The sequence below is a fragment of the Scyliorhinus canicula genome, chromosome 7, assembly GCF_902713615.1.
Source record: "Scyliorhinus canicula chromosome 7, sScyCan1.1, whole genome shotgun sequence".
Lineage (NCBI taxonomy): Eukaryota > Metazoa > Chordata > Chondrichthyes > Carcharhiniformes > Scyliorhinidae > Scyliorhinus > Scyliorhinus canicula.
The window spans coordinates 38,979,530-38,994,598 of NC_052152.1; the positions used below are offsets into that span (position 1 = coordinate 38,979,530).

General features: G+C 50.1%; 1 pseudogene; it reads left to right on the forward strand.

Annotated features, from left to right (window-relative positions):
- The window catches only part of LOC119969073, an 80,385-nt pseudogene that overhangs the window by 49,246 nt on the left and 16,070 nt on the right, over window positions 1-15,069 (forward strand).

Sequence of the window (15,069 nt, forward strand, 5' to 3'; positions counted from 1 at the left end):
AATAGGATGTGAATAGAGGGAGATGGTCCCAGGAAGGGAAGGGATCTTTAGTTCAGATGGGCAACATGATCGGTGCAGGCTTGGAGGGCCGAAGGGCTGTTCCTGTGCTGTAATATTTTTTGTTCTTTGTTCTTTGAGTTGGTGGTGGAGACAGAGACCCTAAGCTCTTATAAAAGATACCTGCATCTGCACCTTAAGTGTTGCAATCTCCAAGACTATGGACAGGGTGTAGGATGGTGGGATTAGAAAGGGCACCTGGGTGTTCTCGGGCTGGCATGGAGCAGATTGGCTGAATGACCTCCTTCTGTGCTATAACTTTTCTACGATTCTATGATTTTAAGTTTTAAAATGTGAAATCTTCCCATCCATCCTTTCAGATATTAACTGGATGTTTGCATTTTTAAAAAAAGTTAGTAGTCTTGACGGGGATCGGCTTGAGTCAGGGCTGTACTTCCTATTATAGCGTGAAATAGCCAAAGGTTGTATATAAGGGAAAGTGTGTAGCTTTGTGTTTTGTTCATCATTAAAATTCCTTCTTTGGTAAGGAAAGAAGCCCTGGTTATAAATGAGCTGGATTGGGCTTCCTGTTCACAGCTATAACCAATCAATGTTCTGACTGAGACCGGCTAGAAGAGGCTGGTGACCCTTAGCTGGGGTTCCTGATGTGGCCGAGTGATAGAGGTCACTGAACTGGTCAACCACAAACCTACAGCAATACTCTGGGGTCCCAGGTTGAAATCCCACCATGGTCGATGGTAAATCGTCCTGTGCCAGGCAGAGGTGTGATAAAACGTTTTGATAATCATTGACAAAGGAAATAGTTCTTGGATATGTCACGGCTCAGGGGTCTGGGAGGGGGTGAGTTGCTGACTCTGCTTCCAAATGATTAAATATGCCCTTGCCCTTGTATTTTTGGGTTTCTTGACATATGACATTTTCACTTGTTAACATTCATGGATACAATTGTTTAACCGACAACCATCATCTATTTTCAGTGGGGTCAATGTCAAGAAGCCTATTTTACCCAATGGTGCTGGTTATGTGATTGTAAAGCCTTCACCTCAAACAGGTAAGAGAAATTTCAATTATTACAATGACCATCACAAGAGAGGTTTAATGTGTGAGAGCAGAAGTTAGAAGAATGTTGGAGTAATTCTTTGATTCAGGGACTATTGTAGTGCAACGCTTGAGCTCGCTGTAAGAGGTGAGGTTTTTAGCAGTGACAGAAATGTGAGCATCTGTCAAATTATACAACAGGGGGGGTGGTCCTATTTGCCATTCCAGTAAATCACAGTTGCAATCACCCAGAGTCTTTGTATCTGCTGCAAGTGGAAGACAGAGAACAAAGAACAAAGAAAAGTACAGCACAGGAACAGGCCATTCAGCCCTCCAAGCCTGTGCCGACCATGCTGCCCGTCTAAACTAAAATCCGGGACCCGGATACCTCTATTCCCATCCTATTCATGTATTTGTCAAGATGCTCCTTAAACATCACTATCGTCCCTGCTTCCACTAGGTCCACAGGCAGCGCGTTCCAGGCACCCACTACCCTCTGTGTAAAAAAACTTGCCTCGTACATCTCCTCTAAACCTTGCCCCTCGCACCTTAAGCCTATGACCCCTAGTTATTGACCCCTCTACCCTGGGAAAAAGTCTCTGACTATCCACTCTGTCTATGCCCCTCATAATTTTGTAGACCTCTATCAGGTCACCCCTCAACCTCCGTCGTTCCAGTGAGAAAAAACCAAGTTTATTCAACCTCTCATCATAGCTAATGCCCTCCATACCAGGCAACATCCTGGTAAATCTCTTCTGCACCCTCTCTAAAGCCTCCACATCCTTCTGGTAGCGTGGCGACTAGAATTGAACACTATACACCAAGTGTGGCCTAACTAAGGTTCTATACAGCTGCAACATGACTTGCCAATTCCTATACTCAATACCCCGGCCAATGAAGGCAAGCATGCCGTATGCCTTCTTGACTGCCTTCTCCACCTGTGTTGCCCTTTCAGTGACCTGTGGACCTTTACACCTAGATCTCTCTGACTTTCAATACTCTTGAGGATTCGACCATTCACTGTATATTCCCTACCGGCATTAGACCTTCCAAAATGCATTACCTCACATTTGTCCGGATTAAACTCCATCTGCCATCTCGCCGCCCAAGTCTCCAAACGATCTAAATCCTGCTGTATCCTCTGACAGTCCTTATCGCTATCCGCAATTCCACCAACGTCTGTGTCGTCTGCAAACTTACTCATCAGACCAGTTACATTTTCCTCCAAATCATTTATATTTCCTACAAACAGCAAAGGTCCCAGCACTGATCCCTGCGGAACACCACTAGTCACAGCCCTCCAATCAGAAAAGCACCCTTCCATTGCTACTCTGCCTTCTATGACCTAGCCAGTTCTGTATCCATCTTGCCAGCTCCGTCTTTACTTGGTCTGGCTTACATGTGACTCCTAACTGTTCTATGGAATGGCCTATCAAGCTTTTCAGTTGTGCCAAACCGCTACAAAGTCGAAACAAAGAAATGAAACCAGACGGACCACCCGGCATTGACACAGGCACCGGAAGCGGCAATGGCACACAGCACTGTCGACTGTACAAAGTCCTCCTTACTGACATCCGGGAGCTTGTGCCAAAATTGGGATAGTTGTCTCACAGACTAGTCGAGGAACAATCTATCACAGCCATTTTCATATATGGATACTGATGTACCATCAATTCGACTCAAGACACATTTAGGATCCAAACTGTGGCTTTAATCAGCTAGTTGTTAGCCCGGTGGTCAACTACAGAGAATGGCCTACCGCCGGGAACTCTGGGTACTTATACCCCGCCTCGGAGGCGGGGACCTACTTGCCTCTCGACCAATTGGAGAGCAGTTACATGACTAGTCCCAACCAATCGGACGAGAGGCACATGACCAGCCAGAGCCAATGGGAAGCCAGTGCTCTGCACCAATGGCAGTGCTCATATCCATACCACCACATTCACCCCTTGTGGAGAAAGAAGGCGGGGGGGGGGGGGGTGGTGTAAGTTGGAGAGAGAGAGGGGGGGTCCGAGGACTGGTGGTATGAGCTGTGAAAATCGATAGGGGTGAGCTGCCCACTGGCTCGTGGCAAAACAATACAACAGAATAACACAACAATGTCCAAAAAAAGTCCCATGGCCGCATCAGATGGAGACGATCAGCCTGTCGGTGCCCATGGTGTTCTGGAGGACCGCCGCAGTGGAGCCGGTGACGTCGGGCCGATGGTCGTCCTTGCCTCCGGGAGCGTTGGTCGTAGATGTGTCTCCGTACCCCGGGCCAGTGGTGGAGACGCTGTAATCGGGGAAGAGGGGGCATGTGTGCTGGGTCGTGGGGGCGCGGGGGTCACTGGAGGGAATTGGGGTTGGGGGGGAGGTGTTGATGTAGGGGGAGAAGGCCGCATGCCAGGTCCCGAAGCGAGACCGTATCCTGCCGACCGTCAGGATACTCCACGTACGCATATTGTGGGTTGGCGTGGAGTAACTGGACTCGTTCAACCAACGGGTCGGACTTGTGCACCCGCACATGCTTCCGGAGCAAGATGGGCCCGGGGGTTGCCAGCCAGGTCAGGAGAGGGGATCCTGAGGACGACTACCTGGGGAAAACAAGAAGACGTTCATGAGGTGTTTGATTAGTGGTAGTACAGAGGAGAGACCGGATTGAATGCAGGGCGTCGGGGATAACCTCTTGCCAACGGGGGATAGGGAGATCTCTGGACCGTAGGGTCAGCAGGATGGTCTTCTAAATGGTGCCATTCTCCCACTCAACCTGACCGTTATCCCGGGGGTTATAATTGGTCGTCCTGCTAGAGGCTATGCCCCTGTTAAGCAGGAACTGACGCAGTTCGTCACTCATAAAAGAGGACCCCTGGTCGCTGTGTATGTACGCGGGGTAACCGAACAGGGAGAAGATGGATAGGAGGGCCTTTATGACGGTTGTCGTGGTCATGTTGGGACAGGGAATGGCGAAAGGGAATCGAGAGTATTCGTCGATAACACTCAAGAAATAAGTGTTACGGTTGTTGGAGGGGAGGGGACCCTTGAAGTCTATACTGAGACGTTCAAAGGGGCGGGATGCCTTGATCAGATACGCTCGTTCGGGGCGGTAGAAGTACGGTTTGCACTCGGCGCAGACGTGGCAGTCCCTAGTGACGGTCCTGACTTCCTCGACAGAGTAGGGCAGGTTGTGGGTCTTAATAAAATTGTAGAAACGGGTGACCCCTGGATGGCAGAGGTCCATGTGGAGGGAGCGGAGGAGGTCAATCTGTGCGCTGGCGCAGGTACCGCGGGATAGGACATCGGGAGGCTCGTTGAGCTTCCCAGGACGATACAAGATATCGTAGTTGTACATGGACAACTCGATCCGCCACCGCAACATCTTGTCGTTCTTGATCTTGCCCCTCTGTGCATTGTCGAACATGAAAGCTACTGACCGTTGGTCTGTGAGGAGGGTAAACCTCCTGCTGGCCAGATAGTGCCTCCAGTATCGCACAGCTTCAACTGTGGCCTGTGCCTCCTTTTCCACCGCGGAATGGCGGATTTAGGAAGCGTGGAGGGTACGGGAGAAGAAGGCCACGGGTCTGCCTGCTTGGTTCAGGGTGGCTGCCAGAGCTACGTCAGACGCGTCGCTCTCGACCTGGAATGGGAGGGACTCGTCGATAGCATGCATCGTGGCCTTTGCGATATCCGCTTTGATGCGGCTAAAGGCCTGACGGGCCTCCATCGACAGGGGAAAGGAGGTGGACTGGATGAGGGGGCGGGCTTTGTCGGCGTAGTTGGGGATCCACTGGGCGTAGTATGAGAAGACGCCCAGGCAGCATTTGAGGGAGTTGGGGAGAGGGAGTTCCATCAGGGGGCGCATGCATTCAGGATCGGGGCCTATCACTCCGTTACGCACTACGTAGCCAAGGATGGCTAGACGGTCGGTGCTAAACACGCACTTATCCTTATTGTAAGTTAAATTAAGGAGTTTTGCGGTTCGGAGGAATTTTTGGAGGTTGATGTCGTGGTCCTGCTGTTCGTGGCCGCAGATGGTGACGTTATCGAGATACGGGAAGGTGGCCCGTAAACTGTGCTTGTCGACCGAGACTCCATTTGTGACACCGAATGGAACCCTGAGGAAGTGGTAGAGGCGCCCATCTGCCTCGAACGCGGTGTACTTGCGGTCACTCATGCGGATGGGAAGCTGGTGGTAGGCAGACTTAAGGTCCACCGTGGAGAAGACTTTGTACTTCGAGATCCTGTTAACCAGGTCGGAAATACGTGGGAGAGGATACGCGTCCAGCTGCGTAAACCAATTGATGGTCTGACTGTAATCGATGACCATCCGGTTTTTCTCCCCAGTCCGAACTACCAGCACTTGGGCTCGCCAGGGACTGTTGCTGGCCTCGATAACTCCTTCCTTAATGAGCCTCTGGACCTCGGACCCAATGAAGGTCCAGTCCTGGGCACTGTATCGTCTGCTCCTAGTGGCGACAGGTTTACAATCTGGGGTGAGATTAGCAAACAAGGAAGGGGGGTCCACTTTGAGGGACGCGAGGCTGCAAACAGTAAGAGGAGGAATAGGGCCGCCGAATTGAAAGGTCAAGCTCTACAGGTTGCACTGGAAGTCCAGGCCCAAGAGTGCCGGAGCGCATAGACGGGGGAGAATGAGGAGTTTAAAATTTTTGAAAACCCTCCCCTGGACTGTGAGGTCCGCTATGCAGCACCCAGTGATTTGGACGGAATGCGAACCTAAGGCCAATTCAATTTTATGTTTAACTGGGTGGATGGGGAGCGCACAGAGTCTTCCCATGTTGGGGAGGACGAAGCTTTCCGTGCTCCCGGTGTCCAGCAGGCATCTCGTTTTGTGTCCGTTGAGCTGAACCATTGTCGTAGTCTTGGCGAGCGTGCGTGGTCGCGACTGGTCGAGTTTGATGGAAGCCAGTCGTGGTGAGAGCTCCAGATCCCCTTCAGTGGCAGAGTAGTCGCTTGCAGGACCTTCCGAGTTGGCCCAAGATGGTGGCGCCCAGGAGCGCACGTGGAGTCGGGGTCCCAAGGTGGCGGCGCCCAGGACCCGCATGTGGAGCCAGGGCCCCAAGATGGCGGCACCCATGGCCCGCACATGGCGTCCGGGGCCCAAGATGGCAGCGCCCATGGGAGCCTCGTGGCGGCTGGGGGCAGTGTCAGCGGCGTCTGCGGGCCGGTCAGGGCAGCTGGGGGCGCAGGTCGGGAGGACCGTGGGGCTGTTGCGGGAGCCGGGAGGCGGGTCGGAGAGGTTGGTGCACGGCGTGGGGCCCTGGGGGGGGGGCCCGGGGGGGGGGGGGGGGGGGGGGGGGGGGGGGGGGAGATCCGCGGTCGCTGCGCAAGACAGCAGCGACCGACTTGGTCTGGCAGGCCACCGTGTAGTGGCCCTTCTTCCCGCAGCTCTTACACAGAGCAGAGCGGGCCGGGCAGCGCGGGTGCTTTGAGAGGCCACAGAAATAGCAACGGGGCTCCGCTAGTTTGTCGGAGCGACCCACGGCGCAGGCTTGGGGGGGGGGGGATTGGGGTCCACGGAGGATGGGGGTGGCGCGTGCCATGAAGTCCATGGGGTTGCTGCGCGGCCGGGGGCGTATGCGCGGGCGTTCAGGTCAGCAACCTCCAGGGAGGTTGCAAGAGTCCGTGCCTCAGCTAGGCTGAGGGTGTTCTTCTCTGGCAATCGTTGGCGGATAGAAGGAGACTGCATGCAAGCAACGTAAGTGTCTCTGATTAGAAGTTCCATGTGCTCCGTCACCGAAACGTGGAGACATGCGCACGTTCTCCCTAGAGCTGCGAGGGCCTGGTAAAACTCGTCGAGGGACTCACCAGGGAACTGTTGTCTGGTCGTCAGGAGATGCCGTGCGTATACTTCGTTGACCGGCTGGAGAAAGTGTCCTTTGAGAATCTCCATGGCCGCATCAAAGTCGCCTTCGTCCTCGATCATTGCGTAGATCGATGTGCCCACGCATGAGTGGAGGATGTGGAGTTTCTGCTCCTTGGTGGGCTTGCCGGCTGCAGTCGTCAGGTAGCTATTAAAACACGCCTGCCAGTGTTTAAAAATTGCAGACGCATTTGCAGCATGCGGGCTGGTGTGGAGGCAGTCAGGCTTGATGCGTAGCTCCATTCCAAAATTCTAGCTGATTAAATTGATGTACCATCAATTCGACTCAAGACACATTTAGGATCCGAACTGTGGCTTTAATCAGCTAGTTGTTAGCCCGGTGGTCGACTACAGAGAATGGCCGACCGCCGGGAACTCTGGATACTGATACCCTGCCTCGGAGGCGGGGCCTACTTGCCTCTCGACCAATTGGAGAGCAGTCACATGACTAGTCCCAACCAATCGGACGAGAGGCACATGACCAACCAGAGCCAATGGGAAGCCAGTGCTCTGCACCAATGGCAATGCTCATATCCATACCACCACAGATACATAGAAGTCAGGAGCAGGAGGCGGCCTTTTGGCTCTTCGAGCCTGCTCCACCATTCAGCACGATTATGGCTTAACATCCAACTCAATAGCCTAATCCTGCTTTCTCCTGATTCACCTGAGGAAGGAGCTGCGCTCCGAAAGCTCGTGTTTGAATCAAACCTGTTGGACTTTAGCCTGGTGTTGTAAGACTTCTTACTCTGCTTTCTCCCCATAGCCTTTGATCCCTTTCTCCCCAAGTGCTATATCCAGCCGCTTCTTGAATATATTCAAAGTTTTTGCATCAACTACTTCCTGTGGTGATGAATTCCACAGGCTCACCACTCTGTGTGAAGAAGTGTCTCCTTATCTCTGTCCGAAATAGTTTACCCTGAATCCTCAGGCTGTGACCCCTGGTTCTGGACACACCCATCATTGGTAACATCGTCCCTGCATCTACCCTGTCTAGTCCTGTTAAAATTTTATAAGTCTCTATGAGATCCCCCCTCATTCTTCTGAACTCCACGGAGTTCCACGAAAGGGAAAATGCTGGAAAATCTCAGCAAGTCTGGCAGCATCTGTAGGGAGAGAAAAGAGCTAACGTTTCGAGTCCGATGAATCTTTGTCAAAGCTAACAGACAGAGAGTGGGAAATATTTATACTGTGGAGTAGGAATGAAAGATGAGTCAAAGCCACAGAAACCCAGGAAAACTTGGTGCTAATGGCCATAGAAACCAAGGGGAAGGAGTGCTAATGGCAGTCCCCAGAGAGGACAAAAGATGTGAAAGGTCAAACAGAAGGGAAACTAACATCAGAGGATGAACTGTAGGTGTGGGGGGGGGGGGGGGGGGGGGGGAAGCAAAGAGGAGAAAGGTGCAGGAAAGAAAGAAATGGTAAAAGACAGTTAAAATAAAATTAAAACAAATGGGTCAAGGTGGGGCTGATCATCTGAAGTTGTTGAATTCAATGTTCAGGCTGGAAGGCTGTAGCGTGCCTAACCGGAAGATGAGATGTTAAGACCATAAGACATAGGAGTGGAAGTAAGGCCATTCGGCACATCGAGTCCACTCCGCCATTCAATCATGGCTGATGGGCATTTCAATTCCACCTACCAGCATTCTCCCCGTAGCCCTTAATTCCTCGCGACATCAAGAATTTATCTATCTCTGCCTTGAAGCCATTTAGCGTCCCGGCCTCCACTGCACTCCGCGGCAATGAATTCCACAGGCCACCACTCTCTGGCTGAAGAAATGTCTCCGCATTTCTGTTCTGAATTTACCCCCTCTAATTCTAAGGCTGTGCCCACGGGTCCTCGTCTCCTCGCCTAACGTTGTTCCTCCAGTTTGCGTTGCACTTCACTGGAACATTGCAGCAGGCCAAGAACAGACATGTGGGCATGGGAGCAGGGTCTTTTGTTAAAATGGCAAGCAACAGGAAGGTCAGGATCCTGAATGCGCACAGACTGAAGATGCTCAGCAAAGCGATCACCCAGTCTGCGTTTGGTCTCTCCGATACAGAGGAGACCACATTGGGAGCAGCGAATGCAATAGACCAGATTGAAAGAGGTGCAAGTGAAACGCTGCTTAACCTGGAATGAGTGTTTTGGGCCTGGAGTGTTTAGCATGGAAGAGGTAAAGGGGCAGGTGTTACACCTTCTGTGATTGCATGGGAAGGTGCCATGGGTGATGTGAGAGGTACTGGGTATGGTGGAGGATTGGACTAGATTGTCTCGGAGGGAACGGTCTCTGCGGAATGCTGACAGAGGGAGTGAAGGGAAGATGTGTTTGGTGGTGGCATCACGCTGGAGTTGGCAAAAATGGCCGAGGATTATGCTTTGCATACGGAGGCTGGTGGGATGAAATGTGAGAACGAGGGGGACTCTATCCTTGTTCTGGGAGGGAGTGGAGGGGGCGAGGGTAGTAGCGTGGAAGATGGACGGCACACTGTTGAGGGCCCTGTCCACAACTGTAGGTGGGAAATCACGGTCGAGGAAGAAGGAACACATTTTCGAAGCACCATTTTGGAAAGTGGCATCGTCGGAACAAATGCGACGGAGGCGAAGGAGTTGAGAGAAAGGGTGTAGGGTGCGAAGAGCTGTAGTCCAGATAGGTGTGGGGGTCAGTGGGCTTGTAGTGGATATTAGTGGATAGTCTATTGCCGGAAATGGAGACAGAAAGATCAAGGAATGGAAGGTAAGTGTCTGAGATAGGCCAGGTGAAAGTGATGGAGGGGTGGAAACTGGAAGCGAAGTTGATGAATTTTCCCAAGTCCGGGCGAGAGCATGACGCGGCACCAAAATAGTCATCAATGTATCGGTAAAGGAGTTGTGGCAGGGGGCCCGGATAGGCCTGGAACAAGGGATGTTCCACATACCCCATAAAAAGGCAAGCGCAGCTAGGACCCATGCGGGTACCCATTGCTACACCTTTGATTTGGAGAAAGTGAGATGAGTTAAAGGAGAAGTTGTTGAGAGATAGAACGAGTTCAGCCAGGCAGAGGAGGAGTGTTGGTGGATGGGAATTGTCCGGGTCTCTTTTCGAGGAAGAAGCGAAGGGCTCTCAGGCCATCCTGGTGTGGGATGGAGGTGTAGAGGGATTGCACATCCATGGTGAATAGAATGCGGTTAGGGCCCACGAACTGGAAGCTGTCAATATGACGCAGGGCATCAGAGGAATCCCGATGTAGATGTACAATCCCAACCTAGTCAATCTCTCCTCATATGACAGCCTCGCCATCCCTGAATTCATGCATTCATATTATGTCCCAGACACCATTCTGCACTGTAGGGATTCTCTGGATCATCACCATCCCTGTGTATATCCTGTCCCATCAGTAGGACAGACCCACTAGAAATGGCAGCACAGTGGTATACAGTCAGCAGGGAATTGCCTTTAGAGTCCTTTACATCGACCTGGGAACCTGTAAACTCTCATGACCTGAGCAAGGAAACTGCCTGCTGGTTATCACAACCACAGCCCCTCAGTTGCTGAATCAGTACTCCTCCACGTTGAACACCATTTGGAGAAAGCACTGATTGTGACAAGAGTGCAGAACGCTCTCTGGGTGGGAACTTCAGTGTCCCTCACCGAGTGTGCCTCGGTAGCACATCCACAGACCAAGCTGGCCAGGTCCTATAGGACATAACTGCTAGACTGGGTTTGTGGCAGGCAGTGAGGGAGCCAACAGGGGGAAAAACCGACATGACCGTGCCCTCCCCAATCTAGCTGTCTTAGATCGATCAATCCAGGACAGTATTGGAAGGAATGGCCACCACGTAATCCTTGTGGAGATGAAGCACCTCCTTCACATTGAGGATATCCTCCATCATGTTGTGTGGGACTAAACGGGATAAATTTCAAACAGAACTGGCAATTTAAAACTGGGTGACCATGAGATGCTGTGGGCCATCAGCAGGAGCAGAATTGTACTCAACCACAATCTGTAACCTCATGTCCAGGCATTTCTCCAGTATCTGCTTTTACCATTGAGCTGGTTTTATTAAGAGTGCAGGAGGACATTCCAAGACAGCAGCAGATATATATATATATAAATGCGTTGTCAAACTGGTGAAGCTACAATGCAGGGCTAATTGCATGTCATGAAGCGCGAGGAACATGTGATAAGACGGAGTTAAGCGATCACACAACCACATTGGATCAGATCTAAACCCTGAAGTCCTGGCAAATCCAGTCATCAACTATGGTGGACAATTAAACAACTAACAAAGGGAGAAGAATCCATAAATATTCCCATCCTCAGTGATGGAAGAGCCAGCACATCAATGCAAAGACAAGGTTGCAGCATTTGCAATCACCTTCAACTAAAAGTGTTGGGTGGATAAGTGCTTTTGGCCTTGTTCTGAAGTCCTCAACATCACAGATTCCAGTCTTCAAACTATTTGATTCACTGCCCATAATAAACTTAGCTTATGTCGGGTTGAGGAAGCAAGGATCTGATTCGGCTCTCGAGGGTTACAAGGTAGCCAGGAAGGAACTGAAAAATGGACTGAGGAGAGCTAGAAGGGGGCATGAAAAAGCCCTGGCAGGAAAATTAGGGAAAACTCCAAGGCATTCTACACTTACGTGAGAAATAAGAGGATGATCAAAGTGAGAGTAGGGATAGTGGAGGGAACTTGTGCCTAGAGTCTGAGGAGATGGGGGAGGCCCTAAATGAATACTTTGCTTCAGTATTCACGAGAGAGCGGGACCTTGTTGCCCATGAGAACAGTGTGAACCAGGTTAATAGACTCGAACAGGTTGATATTAAGAAGGAGGATGTGCTGGAAATTTTGAAAAGCATCAGGATAGATAAGTCCCCTGGGCCTGACGGGATATACCCACGGTTACTACGGGAAGCGAGGGATGAGATTGCTGTGCCATTGGCGATGATCTTTGCGTCCTTACTCTTCACTGGAGTAGTGCCAGATGATTAGAGGGAGGCGAATGTTGTTCCCTTGTTCAAGAAAGGGAATAGTCTGGGGATTACAGACCCATCAATCTTACGTCTGTGGTGAGCAAACTATTGGAAAGGATTCTGAGATATAGGATTTATGATTATTTAGAAAAACATAGTTTGATTAAAGATAGTCAGCATGGCTTTGTGAGGGGCAGGTCATGCCTCACAAGCCTCATTGAATGCTTTTGAGGATGTGATGAGACACTTTGATGAAGGTCGGGCAGTGGATGTGGTGCATATGGATTTCAGTCAGGCATTTGATAAGGTTCCCCATATAAGGCTCATTCAGAAAGTTAGGGGGCATGGGATACAGGGAAATTTGGCTGTCTGGATACAGAATTGGCTTGCCGAAAGAAGACAATTAGTGGTAGTGGATGGAAAGTATTCCGCTTGGAGGTCGGTGACCAGTGGTGTCCCGCAAGGATCTGTTCTGGAACCTCTGCTCTTTGTGGTTGTTATAAATGATTTGGATGAGGAAGTGAAGGGTGGGTTAGTAAGTGTGCCGATGACACAAAGGTTGGTGGAGTTGTAGATAGTGTTGAGGGTTGTTGCAGGTTACAACAGGACATTGACAGGATGCAGAGCTGGGCTGAGAAGTGGCAGATGGAGTTCAAGCTTGACAAATGTGAAGTGATTCATTTTGGAAGGACAAAGTTGTATGCTGAATACAGGGTTAAATGCACAATTCTTGGAAGTGTGGAGAACAGAGGGATCTTGGGGTTCACGTACATAGATCCCTCAAAGTTGCCACCCAAGTTGATTACATTGTTAAGCAGGCGTATGGTATGTTGGCTTTCATTAACAGGGGGATTGAGTTTAAGAGCAGCGAGGTTTTGCTGCAGCTTCAAAAACCCTAGTTCGACCACACTTGGAATATTGTGTCCAGTTCTGGTCGCCAGAAGGGTGTAGGAAGGATGTGGATGCTTTGGAGAGGGTGCATTGGAGATTTACCAGGATGCTGCCTGGACTGGAGAGCATGTCTTATGTAGAAAAGTTGAGGGAGCTAGGGCTTTTCTCACTGGAACGAAGAAGGCAGAGAGGTGACTTGATAGAGGTGTACAAGGTGATGAGAGGCATAGAGTGGATAGCCAGAGACTTTTCCCCAGGGTGGAAATGGCTGTCACGAGGGGACAGAATTTTAAGGTGATTAGAGGAAGGTATAGGGGAGATGTCAGGGGTAGGTTCTTTACACAGAGAGTAGTGGATGTGTGTAATGCACTGCCAGCAGAGGTGGTGGAGTCAGAGTCATTAGGGGCATTTAAGCGACTCTTAGTCAGACACATGGACAGCAGTAAATTGAAGAGGTGTAGGTGAGGCTGATCTTAGATTAGGATAAATGGTCGGCACAACATCGTGGGCTGAAGGGCCTGTACTATGTTCTATGTAAACACCTGAAGGCACTGAATAGTGTAAAGGCTATCAACCCTGGCAATATTCTGGCAATAAACATGTTCTCCAGGAATAGCAGTAACCCTAACCAAGCTGTCCCAGTGCAGCCAAAGACTGGCCTCTACGCGACAATGTGGACAATTACCCAGGTATATCCTGTACACAAAAATCAGGAAATATCAACCCAGCCAATTACTGCCCCTTTGGTCTATTCTTGATTACCAGCAAAGTAATGGACAGGATCATCAACAGCAGCAAAAACAACACTTACTCAGCAATATCCTGTTCACTGACACTCAGTTAGGTTCGTCAGGACAACTCAACTCCTCAACATATTACAAACTTTCCCCAAACAATGACTAAAGAGCTGAAATCTAAAGTGAGTTGAGAGTGACCACCCTTGATCTCAAGGCGGCATTTGCCAAGCGTTTCATTAAGGAACCTTGCAAAACTGGAGTCAAATAGGAATCAGGGGAAAACTGCACTGGAATCAGACCTAACTTAACACAAAGGAAGATGATTGTGGCTGTTGGAGGTCAATTATCTCAGTCCTGGGACATCACTGCAGGAGTTCCTCAGGTAGTGTACTGGCCCCAAGTATCTTAAGCAGCTTCGTCAATGATCTTCCCTGGATCAGACAATCAGAAATGAGGAAGTTCGCTGATGTTTGCTTAATGTCCAGCACCATTCACTCCTCAGACACTGAAGCAGTTCATGTCCATATTCAGCAATATTCAGACTTGTGCTTATAAGTGGTAAGTGACATATGTGCCATTCAGACAATGACCATCATTACATCCTCCACTATCACGAGGGATTCCCACTGACCATAAACTGAAATCTCTCCCCTTTGACATGTGGATGTCAGAGAGCCGCAGGAGTGCAGTCAATGTCTCCCTGCTCCATTGGGAATCATGTCAAACTGGAAATGTCATTTTCTCACTCCTCCTGCTCTGTCTGGTGAGTAAAGAAATGATGAACTCTCCTGACCTTGTGTTCAGGGCTTCTGTTGCCTCTCCGATGCAACAATGGACGTTGAACTGAGATGTCATCCACTGCTACCTGGAAGAATCTGGTTATATAGGGGTTGAGGAGGATGGTGACCTTGAAGGCCATTGGCAGAACCATCCTTGCCCGGCTGTGAAGCTGCTGATCCTGTTGAAGGAGTTGGCACTGTTCTATGAGCACTTCCTGGGTGAATAACAGGCTTTGTGGAAACCCTTGGTTGATCGGGCCTTCTGCGAAGAGCCTTCTGGTCTGAAGATAGTATGGGAGGATTTACATTAATATGGCAGGAGGGTGGGACCCAGAACATTAACTTAGAAGGTGTCATAACTGAAGGAGAAATAGAGAATACAAATAATAGAACATCGCCCTCAGGCAGAGCAAAAAAGGTGACAAATGTGAGAAGGGAGGTGGTCAATGCTGAACATGTTTTGGTGACCAGCGCTGAATGCAGAAATGACAGAATATTTCTCGCAGTGTTGTCATTTGACTACTTGCCTCCTATGTTTCTGTCTGTCTTTGGTAACTGTGACATTATCATAATTGTAAGAACTGCAAAGGTTAATTAAATATTTAAACCACTGTGGGGAGCTAGTTGTACACGTATATAAGTCATAGATGCTGAGCCTTAGGGGAGTGTAGTGCTGGTTTAGCACAGTGGGCTAAGACAGCTGGCTTGTAATGCACAACAAGACCAGCAGCGTGTGTTCAATTCCCGTTCCAGCCTCCCCGAAAAGGTGATGGAATGTGGCGACTCACAGTAACCTCATTGAAGCC